Genomic DNA, 12,755 nt, shown 5'->3' on the forward strand with positions numbered 1-12,755 from the left:
CTGTTCAAGGACAGACGTGTTGGTCACATAATCAGATATAAGTATATTCAAAGATAATAGGAGTCTTCGTATGATGGACTATTTTAGAATTTGGCTTAATATTTGTTAAATGGAATATCACGTTATATCTAAGAAATTTTAAACTCATTCAAAAAATCATAAGCTCACTCAAAATCCACAATGTGCTTTCTTCTCTGGGGTACTTATTTCTTTTCTAGCAGGACTGCTACCAAACCATGTATTATATTAAATAGAAGAATATATGAATCATATTTATATCTAATTAATATGGAAAAATATTTCAGTCATTCGTCACCATCATAAAGCACAGATATATATTCTAACTTTGGTTGCACAGGTAGTCCAATGGTTTTGAGAGGACTATTAGAACTCTAGGAGAAACTAACATGACTGTCCAAAACTGAACCTATTCTAAAACAACAATAGACAGAGATATTATCCAGGACATCTTTGTAGAGCAGTAACAGCTCTAAACACATTACTTAGAGAGAGCAAAGTGTAAATAGTGATCCTTTTTTTTTTCCCAGCACACCAGTTTATACAATAAAAAAGCAAGAAGCTATGTTAGACTTCCACATCTTCCATCCTTTCTGACTTCTTTTGCCCAGACAGACACATCTCCTCCTTTAAGACATGCACACAGTTCTAGTGCAAAGCCTAAATTGATATTCATATTTAACCCAAACTGCAGAAGTTGTATCCTAGGGGGAAATAGCCATTTGCTTACTTTTTCATTATAATGTATACAAATTTATGTTCCAGATTAGATTATCCAAATCAATATGAGATGGTGATTAATAGGGTTCATAATATGCTAACTGAATTCTAGTCAATACTTCATGTAATAACTGAGGTATTTTCTTTCCTCATCTCTCAGTTACTGTAACCTGATTCTGCAGGCAAAATAATAGATTTAAGAAACTTCAGACTTCCTATGTTTATTCTAGTATAAATAAAAAGTAACCAGATGAAATTAAATTAATTTTGCTGATGTGAGAAAGGTATGAGAGGACATATAAAAATGAAAACTGAGGGTCTAACTTAGGTAACAAAAGCTTTTCTTAAGTGCATACAGACAGATAACAAGAAAGAGGATCCACAGTAAGTGCTGAGCAGGGAACAGCTGGAATACTCAGGAGAACATGCTGATAGAAACCGGTATGATTTTAATTTTCACTCTTCTCCATTACCTAGTTATGTATCTCTAACTGCAATGCACAGTCAGTGTGCTCAGATGGTCCTTTTCCACAAAATGCAGAAAGAAATACTAATAATTATAAATAAAAATTCATATGGTCAGTAAGAGTATATACATATCCATTGTAAATTTATCTCAAGTACATATATAGAGTAAATATAAGAAGATACAGCCATTTTATCAGTTAGTAGTTTAGGGAATAACTAGTAATTAGAGACAGTTAGTCTGAAGGGATCTGAAATAGATGGACTCAAAGAACTATCATGTTGAAATTTTCTATTTTGATGCAAAAAAAACCATTTATTTGGGCCAGAGAGATGAACATGTGAAAAAGCATGAGCAGAGCTTATTTGTTACACCATGCTCAAGTGGATTCAGATTCCATTTACTGTATATAATGAGATGTGATTGAACACCTAAAAAAATTTTAGGTGAAAAATGCACACCTCAAGAAACAAGGTTTGGCAGCAGCAGCTGGATCGTGGAATTTTGGGCTGTATGATTCTAATGATAAAACTCACAGTAAATATCTACCACCTAAATCTTACTTTAGTCCTTCTATTCATGATCTGAGTCTGTGCCAAAATGGTAAACACTTGTGCAAAAATTCCAAATTTTCCTACAACTCAGCATTTTGATCAAGGATCAAATTAATATTCTTGACACAATGACTAAACAAGCAGATGTCCTGGTTCTGGCCAGAACAGGGTTGACTTTTGCAGCAGGTAGCAGCGGCATGGCCAGGACCCTGAGATCCTTCCATACCACCTCATGGCATGTGCAGGAGGAAGGGACCCCATCTGGTCAGGTAGCAAGGCAGAGTGGTCGGGATATTGCCATGTTCCCCAGTTTAGTGTTCCCACTGAAACACTAAGAACCATGTGCCACTCGCTCACTCCCCATTCCCCCTTTGGTGTGCTCTACAGGAGAATTGGAGGCACAAAAGGTAAAGATAACAAGCTGAGATAAGAACAATTTAATGGAAAGAGCAATGAGATAAGAAAATGAACAATAACAGCAACAATATTAATAACAGAACACAGAATCACACAGAACTCTACAATACCCTGACCACTCTATCACGCTACCCTCCCCACCACCCCCTGCACATGACCTGAGGGAGGATGGAATAAACTCAGGGTCTTGGCCATGCCCCACCTGGCTGCTGCAAAGATTAACCCTCTCCTGGTAAGAACAAGGACATCAGGTTGAACAGAGAAGATGACAGGAAAGTCCTGCTTATCAAAACTGATTTGCTTTTGTGACAAGGTAACACCCCTAACTGATCAAGGGAAGCAAGCTGATGTATTCTTTTTGGATTTCAGTAAAGCTTTCAATGCTCTCTCATGGGATCCTTCTGGATGAAATTCTGGCACATGTGTGATGGGTGAGCAATTGGCTCACGGGTGCAGCACAGAGGGTAATAGTGAATGGGGGAACATCAGACTGGTGACCTGTAACTAGCAAGATTCTTCCGGGTTCCATCCAAGGTCCTGTGCTCTTCAGTGTCTTCCTAAATTACTTGGACACAGGACTGGAAGGGTTACTGAGCAAGTTTGCAGGTGACACAAAACCTGGAGGAGCTGTTGACTCCCTCAAAGGCAGGGAGGCCTTGCAGAGAGACCTCAACAAATTAGAGGGATGAGCAATCACCAGCCATATAAAGTTCAATGGGGAAAGTACTGGATTCTGCACCTGGGATGGGGCAACCTTGGATGTTTGTACAGACTGGGGAATGAGATGTTGGAAAGCAGTGCCACAAAAAGAGACCTGGGAGTCCTGGTCGATGGCAAGTTGAATATGAACCAGCAGTGCCCTGGCAGCCAACCGTGTCCTGGGGGGCATCAGTCAAAACATCACCAGCAGGCTGAGTGAGGGGATTGTCCCACTCTGCGCTGCACTGCTGTGGCCTCACCTTGAATATTGTGGCAGTTTTGGGCACCACAATATGAGAAAGATATAAAGCTATTAGCATCAAAAGGAGACAATCAAGATGGTGAAGGGCCTTGAGGGGAAGCCCTATGAGGAGTGGCTGAGGTCATTTGGTGTGTTCAGCCTGGAGGAGACTGAGGGGAGACATTAATTGCAGTCTAACACTTCGTAGTGAGGAGAAGAGGAAGGGCACAGATTCTTTTCACAGAATCATAGAATCAGCCAGGTTGGAAAGGACCTCTGAGATCATGAAGTCCAACCCTTGATCCACTATCACCACAGTTACCAGACTATGTCACTAAGTGCCACATCCAGTCTCTTCTTAAATACCTCCAGGAATGGAGAATCAACCACATTCCTGGGCAGCCCGTTCCAATGCCTGATTACCCTCTCTGTAAAGAGTTTCTTTCTAATATCTAACCTAAACCTCCCCTGACAGAGCTTAGGACTGTGTCCTCTTGTCTTACTGGTAGTTGCCTGAGAGAAGAGACCAACCCCTACCTGGCTAAAACCTCCTTTTAGGTAGTTGTAGAGAGTTGAAAAACAAAGAACAATGCAACAATTTTCTGTGGTGAACAGTGACAGGACCCCAGGGAATGGCCTGAAGTTGTGTCAGGGGAGGTTTAGGTTGGATATTAGAAAAAGGTTCTTCATCCGGAGGGTGTTTGGGCACTGGAACAGGCTCCCCAAGGCAGTGGTCACAGCACCAAGCCTGACAGAGTTCAAGAATGGATTTGGATGATCATCATTTAGATGATACTCTCAGGCACATGGTGTGACTGTTGGGGATGGTTCTGTGCAAGGCCAGGAGTTGGACTTGATGATGCTTGTGGGTCTGTTCCAACTCAGCATAGTCTGTGATTCTGTGATTCTGTGATAGTAATCTTTTAACCATAGTAAACCCAAAATACAATATCTAAAAGACCATAACAACTCCCCTACGTGTTTTTGTAGCACACCTGTTCCAGTTGTGTTCCACCTGTACAAGGAATGACACAGTATTGCATCAACTATATATAGTAAATATAAAATGTTAAATGTTAAAACTATAGAAAATCTTTTTTTCTTACATACCCTGGCATAAATATTTGTCTTTAAATGAAGGCAGTGAGATGGAGATAACTGAGCTTTTGAAATCATACATAATAAAAAACGTTGTTCAACTAATTATTAGCTTACACTACTGAAAACACATTGTGCATTACCTTTTAGAGTCTACTGTCCTTTTATATGAAAAAATAATACAACAACCTTTTTTATCTATTGTCTGTATCTCTCACATGTGACTGAAGTCTTAGGGGTATAATTGATCATGGGGTGGAATTTTTAAATCTCTCTCTAACATTCCTAATATTATGGCTTCTAGTATCAGTATATCAGCCTAAGAAGATAGATAGATTTTGATTGTAAAAATATGACTTTTAATACACATATAGCACACACTGATTGATTGAATATATATCCAAGCACATATGTATATTATTTGGAGATAGATAGATAGATAGATAGATAGATAGATAGATAGACAGACATATGTGTGTATATGTCTATACACACTATATGTCTATCTGTATACACACACACACACGTGTACACACACACACTTGCATGGATGGATTAAATTTTTGTTTCAGGCTTTTGGCTGCACAACAGCTTGGGATTCCATTTCAGAAAGGTAAACAGCTGAGGATCAAAGGTGCTTTTAAGAAAATAAAACCTACAGGTCAAATGGGCACACTTGGAGGGCAAAGAATGTTAAGGAAAAGAGCACAGATGAAGAACTGCTTGTTTTCAGTCGTATGTCTGATGAACCCAAAACTTAGGAACAACTCCAGAGAGTGGATATTGGAATTTATATTTATATATGTAGATTTTGTTTTATCTGCCTGCATGTTATGTACAGAGCATATACAGAGTTCATTATGGGTTAAAATTATTACCAATTGGTATATTAAATTATATTTGCCACACTTCAAAGAAGACAGAATACTCTAGAAGTGGATCTAACATTTTAAGCATGCTCACTGAACATATGGCAGCAATTGTTATTATTAATGCACCAGTACAAAATTCAAATGCATTCCATCATGTTGGAAGAAAGAAGTCCCATTTTAATGAAATGGCCATTAAGTTCCAAGGGTACACTCAGAGTGTACAGCCCTCAGACTTGAAAACATTTACAAGGCCAATCATAGAACAAAAAGGCAATAGAGAGTCTCTGAACAGACAGACCTAGAAAAGTTTGATGGATGTTCAAATAGTATAGGATTTTGCTTGGAGAGATGCATAGATAACATGGAACAATGTAAACAGAAATTAAAACTTAGTGCTATGGATAATGAAGCATGGCATGTTTTGAACTACTCAGAGAAGTTGTTTACTGTAGGTTGCTGGAATCACATACTAATGGGGCCTAAAGGGCAAATTATTAAGCAAGAAAGGCTGAAAATCTGTCTTTCGGATAGACAAAATTGAGATGAGTTTTATTCTGAGATAGGAATTCTGCATCAAGTCTGTCTTCCATAAAACTGCTAATGAAAGTTCCAGTTGCTATTTTTCTCATTACCATAAACTTAATAGGAAATAGGTAGTTTCCATTACTTCATTTCAGTAAGAACAGTCATTGAAGAGCTACAGATTGCAATGACTTTGAATCTATTCATTTAGTTGAGATCTGAACAACTGACTAGACCCCTAAGAAAGGAAAATTGCAATGTATATCTTAATCATTCATTTCTCGTGATGACTCCTCTGATTTTAAAACCATGCTTCAGCTACAATTGGCATGTTTCCCACTAAATGAAAATACGTTGCATCAGTTAGGCTGATTTCTGAAAAAGAACAATTTATGTTTCATTGATTGGCTCACTCCCAGGTTCTAATATTTGGCAATACATTTACAATAATTTTGACAAGTGCTAAGAGGTAGTCATGAAATTTCTTCCAAATTCCTTATCGGGTGCACACATCTGGTCATGGAGAGTGCATTGTATGGGGATAGTTTTGTAAACATTATTCGTCCACATGCAACGGTGTCTGGCAGACCATATAGGTAAAGCTGTGCAAACACTGAGAGCATAGCCCAACTGCTGCAGCTGTCTCTGTGAAAACTGAAAAACAATCATTTGATCAAAAAACAGGGACAAGTCAGCAGCAGATTAGAAGAGCTCGAAAGACAGCAGAGATGCACTTACAGCCCAGAAAGTCAGTCATGTCCTGGGCTGCACCAAAAGAAAACTGGACAGCAGGGTCTCCACAGTTCCCCCTCTACTACATTTCCATGAGACCCCACCTGGAATACTGCATCCAGCTCTGGGGCTCCCAGCATAGGAAGGGCATGGACCAGCGGGAATGAGTTCAGAGGAGGGACACAAAACAATCATAGCACCTCTTCTATGAGGGAGAGCTGAGTTGAGGTTGTTAAACCTGGAGAAGAGAAGGCTCTAGAAAGACCTTACTGTGGTTTTTCAGTAATTAAATAGGGCTTTTGAAAAAGATGGGGACAAACTTTTTAACAGGGCTTGTTGCAATAGGAAAAGGGGTAATGGTTTTAAACTAAATGAGAGTTGATATAGGTAAAATACAAGAAACTTTTTATAATGAGGGAACTGGAACAAGTTGCCCAAAGGGGTGGTAGATCCCTGAAAGCATTCAAGGTCAGGTTAGATGGGGTTTTTAGCTAGCCAATCTTGTGGAAGGCTTCTCTGCTCATTGCAGGAGGGTTGGACTAGATGACTTTCAAAGGCCCCTCACAACCAAAATTATTCTATGATTCTATAATGTTTCTATGATGCAAATGGATTAGCTTACTCCACAGATCTCTTCTCCATGAAAACCCAGTCTCAAGCGAGAACTCTAATATGTTCTACCAAATGGTACTGATGATGTGACACAAGAAATGAAAAATAGATCTAGGGATAAGCTATTTAATTTCAGCAATGCTAGTTCCAAGTTCTGGAACTTGATCTGTACTGCTAAATAAGCAGAATCCCTAGTATGTTCTTGTACATTTTTGTCCTTCACATTTTTCTCTCAAACCATTCCTAGGACTAGACGAGATCTGACGTGGGTTAGAAGCCATTAACAACAAAAGTTGTATGTAACCTCCTACAAGGCTGTTTAACACTACAAATATGGTATGTTCCACATCAGCTGTCCACATCTGTCCTCGGTACGTGAGTACACTCCTCAACATATTTAATATCCAAGATAGAAAGAGACTTTGCAATAGACATAGCTTGCTGCAGGGAGATTCTGATTAGATAAAAGGAAAACTTCTTTTTACCAGTCAAACATCAGCACAAGTTACTCAGAGAAGCTATGGGGTCTGCATCCTTGGAGGTCTTCAAGATTTGAAAAAGCCCTGAACAACCTGATCTTCTTTGAGAGGGGAATAGAATCAAATGATGTCCAGAGCTTCCTTACAATATAAATTATTCTGTGATTTTGTGATTCATGTTCTGATTCAAAATCTGTACTAGTCTGTGCACATAGCTATGGATAATTTCATCCAAAAAAATTATTATTTCTTAAACTGGCACGGTGAATCAGATAGATGGATTTTACATTCATTTTATAAGCACGATTCACATAATTTGAGTCTCAAATAGGACCATTGTTCAATGATAATATGAGCATCCATGTTGCATAAGATAAACAATAGAAGTTCATGTATTAACTTAACAGGCAAATCCAATCAATATATGAATTACATCTGGCAAAAGTGTGTGAAAAGGCATGAAAAAAACATTAAATCCAGAATGCAGCTGAAGAGGATCTTAACAGCTAGTCCATAACAACCAGTTCACAACATCTCTACCATTAGAAAGGAGGCCTGCACAAACAGGATCTTGTGTGAAATTTTGTATGTACATTTTTTTAGTTTTTTAAAATTGTGACTTAAATTAGATTGGTATCTTAGGGTCTTCATTTTACTGAGCAGAGTTTTCAAAAGTCCTGAAATACCTCAGTAAAGGGTGACCCATTTTCAAAAGTAACTAACTCATCTAAGAAGTATTTCCCATTGGATTTCAAAATGGTCATTACTTTATACATTGTATGTAACACAACTTCACATGTGTGTCTATGTGTATTTTCCCGTACCAGATTCATCCCCATGAATTTGTACAAAAAGATTACATATGAATTCCCTTTGATGGTAAAGCTAATATAAAGATATCAATTGTAGATTGTAGAGATATAAAACCAAACATTCATTGCCAAATTCACACAACTTGAACAAATATAATGAAAATGACAGACACTGTCTTGAAATGGTAAGTCTTGAAATGAGCTTTCTTTCATGCAGATTTTATTATTATTTTTTACATGACATAATTAAAAACATAGAAATATGTGAAATTTATATTCCTTATATTAAATTTATTGCCACCACTTTCTAGACTCAGATCAAATCAAAATATATTATAAATTGTCCTTACCCATGGATAATTTACAAAGTGTACAAAAGTTATTAATGATCATTTCGCTTTGTGCTTACATAGACCTTACTCACATGGATCACCGGCAAAATAAACTACAACAGGAGCTGCATCAGTGCTTCTATGACATTCTTAATCTACAACTTTGCAAATGAACCAAGTTCACATACTAGTGACAAGCATGTTTTTCAATACTGACACTGTCAATGATTAAACAAAACAAAAAATTAATTATTTTATGGAGTATTAACCTCAGTAATTTCCTTCCTAATATAAAGACACTTGCAAACAAGATTCCACACACAAGAGATTCAAAAACTGAATAGTTAAAGAAGTATTTCTTTCCCATTCGATGTAGGAGAAGGAGTATGCAATCAGCTAAAACAGAGACCTAAAGACTGTGGGTTTAGTAGGAACTGCTTTCTCCTTTTACTTTATTTAAGCATTTAGTTAATCACATCCTACAATTTCCCTTCCTGAAATTATACCCCTAGATTGGTGTTGTCCCACAATGCTAACCTTTCAGCATATTCTGCTTCTGTTCTTTCAATCTTTCTTTTAGTATTTATTTGGACTTCAATAAGGTTAGGAAAGGCATTACAGTACCTAATCAATGGGCCCCATTCCTGGTATTTCACAAGTCACCAGGAGTTAATAATAAAAATTGTGACCCTTAATAAATATTTACTAAATGTATTATTCTCAAAACTGGGAAATATAACTCTCCTTTTGAAAGTGCTATCTTTGCAATACATGCCTACAATCAGCTTGACATAGTTAGTACAATAAAATAGAGCCCTTCAGGAGAAACACTGGAAAGGTTGTTTCACCAGGAAGAAAAAGCTGGCAGAAGAAGGTGCTTTGTAGAAAAGTAAAACAAACATAGAAAAAAGGAAAATTACTGCATCACCAAAGTCTTAAATAAATAGTGTATTTTTTATATATAAGAATATGAATAAGAAAAATGCATCTGCTAAATTATGTATGAAATCCATAGGTTTCATACAGACGTCCAAATTCTAGTCTATAGGTTAAACCTGATCATTTTCTTCCCCACGCTTTGATTATATAGCTTTAGAAAAGTATTATGCTGCCAAAGAGGATTAAACTGGATTTGAGATCCACGATGGTCCTATTATTTCAGGCATTTAGAAACAGCCTTTTGTTTTCGTTCAGCATTAAGCAAACTGACAACCTTCAACTTACCCTTCCTGCTGTGGCACACTGTGTAATGTCTGTAGTATACTTAGCGGAGACCGATTTTCATTTTCAGTGTTACAGAGAAAGACTATGAACATTTAGCTAAAGCTTATGTAAAATATAGCTTAGTCTATCCAGAAATGTTAATCTTGGCCCCAATCCAGCAGAGCTCTTAATATTTCTTAATATTCTCATTACATTCAACAGAAGAATTCAAAATCAAACATAGCTAAGCATGAAGCCAGTTCAAGGTTTTCAACTTTATCTGTGTTATAACATTGAAAATGTACGAACAAAATAAAACAGAATATTATAAATCAGGAAGGGTATAAGAAACATTTCTGAGGTTAGGCTGAAAATAAAAGAATAGATGAGTTTAATTTTTTATTCTAATTAATATAACTTTGATATAGACTCAAACTAGAGCTAGTTATATGCTACTGATACTGATCTTGTTGTGAAATTTTTCATCTGGAGAATCAGATAGCTTCCAGCGGATAATACCAGGCTAAAGATCTCTCCAGATACCTCTGTACTGTATTAAAAAAGGGCCAAAACTGAGGTCAGCACTGGACCATATCATCCTTACTGCCTAATTGTTAACAGCACTTCCTGGCTCCTTTTTTTGGAATACTCCAGCTTGCTTTCTCCAAGACAAATTTCTTACAGAGGTGTCTAGCCCTAAGCACTGTGGACCAGAGCCAGCTGGCAGCAGTCAGCCTTTCAGCAAAAGATCAATCCCTGGACTTTTATTTAGCAATATAGATGGAACTTCAGCTTCCATGGTTGGGAAATAGCTCAGTAAATTAAGCTCCCTTTGCAAGGTGCCTTGCTAAAGATCACATATCTCCTTTCCCTATTTTTTGTCTTTATTGTCTCTCTTCTGTTGCAAACATTGTGAAATCTTTTTAACTGTATTTCTCAGTCTCTCTGTCTTTCTATAGCTCAAATAGGCTATCATTCCTCTCCCTCTGGTTTGATAGAGCTCCTGAAAACCTTGCAGAGAAAAAGACTGAAATGGCTTAGGTTTTAAGCAGTCCTTTCTCTAATTTAGGGGGTTACATAACCAAAACTCAAATTTAGAAATTTTATGGTATCACCAATCTCAGAAGTTTTTTTCGTTCTTCCTGTGTTTTTCTTGGCTGACTCTCAAAAGTATAAATCAGATCGTTTCACCAGAAAAAATGTTTCAGTTTGTTGAATATTGTTTGTGTTGCATTCTGTAGTGCCAGTAAAGTCTTATCAAATGGTTAATGACCAACTGAATGACAGAATAAATTTTCATGTTCTTGTAGTGGTTTGAAGCACTTAAAAACACGGCTAAACAATAGGCAGGAAAATAAATCCAAAACAAGAAGATAAACCTCCTTGGATGTCCTGATGAGATGCAACATAATTTCCTTTAAGATATTTCCCATAATCGTATATTAGCTCCCTCAGCCCAGTTTTTCTTGTGACTTGCACTGAAAATAAAGCCACTCCCTACATACAGTTGCACTCTAAGCTGTGTAGTTATGAAATTCGTGAACAGATTTTGCTGTAATTCTGGACACAAATTATTTGTGACTGTGCACAGGGAGTAAATATCCTCTTGGACTGATTATAATTGGAAAAATAGTTTGAAGAGCAGTGAGTATACTGTGGAATATCTGACATGTCCAAGTGGGTAGAAAAGAAAAAAGAAAGAAAGAAAAAAAGGCTTAACACGAAGTTATTGCTTATGCAAAAGAAAAAAAAATAAAATGAGAAGACAAGGATTTTTAGTGCCTACCACCAATCACCTTGCTAAAAAGGATTTGAACTGCAGGATGGTGCCTTAAACAAATGGAAAATAAATCAGTAAATGGAGAAGTCAGCTATCACTTCATTTAACTGATGGTTTGTAGGTAGAATAACATATTTATCCTTCACTCACATCAAAGTGAGTGAAAGAAGGATGAAATAAATTCTTGCCATTCCAAGTGACATAATGGTAATAGAGGCTCTGAAAAACCATGAGAGATTATTCTTGAGCAGTTGCTGGAAGGTGATACATGTAATTATGGTAGATTAAATAAAACAGATTTCTCTAACACAAGGAGAGGGGCTTTATGGGTATGATTTGTGGGTGATGACATTAATTTTCCTCAATTTATTGACTTTTATAGGATACCTTTGGCAAAAGTATATCAGTTATGAAAGATATAATATTGACTTTAAATATGTCTATCAACAATTGTCAAAGACACCACTATATAATACAGCTAATAGTAATGGGTGTGGTAGTCAAATGTTACAAAAAAATGCAGCTAAAGGAATCAAAAGTTAAATATTCTCGTTGCTATGAATTTTGCATGCCAGAAATCTAGTAAAAATAACATTGTGTATACATACTTCAGAAACTGATCACAAAGTATCCAAGCAAAAATTTACATGTCAGGACATAAAATACAAAATGCCAGTCACGTCACTCGGATGTGTGCTTTTTCTTTTCTAACTGAAAGGACAAGTAGCAGCACTGATTTCAGTTTCTGAGAATATTTGGCACTAGGTACAACTTGGGATGCTGCTAAGGATCCTGGAATATGATATGCAATGTTCTGGACAGCAACTTTTTCAGAAATGTTTTATTTTTCCAGGACACTAAATCAAAAAGACATAAACACAGCTTATCTACCCTACTCTCTCAAACTGAAAAGGCACAGGAATTTAATTCAGTCCAGCTGATCAGATAGAAACTACAATTCCTTCTGAAAGGAAGATCAGAAAAGTTTAAGATCAGATATAGTGAGAAAGCCAAACTTCCCGAGAAGGAGTTCCTAAGAAATGTCAAGAGATAATGATGAATCAAGCTACCTATATTCAGAAAATAAAAATAGTCATACATATGTTAACTCAAAGTAACAGATCATGAAATTTCTCATATTTAGTCAAGATCAAAGCAAAGAACATACACTTATTACTAGTCTTGCAACTTCACCAAC

Source organism: Myiozetetes cayanensis, unplaced genomic scaffold, assembly GCF_022539395.1.
Source record: "Myiozetetes cayanensis isolate MyiCay16 unplaced genomic scaffold, myiCay2020 scf5-8, whole genome shotgun sequence".
NCBI classification, from domain to species: Eukaryota; Metazoa; Chordata; class Aves; order Passeriformes; family Tyrannidae; genus Myiozetetes; species Myiozetetes cayanensis.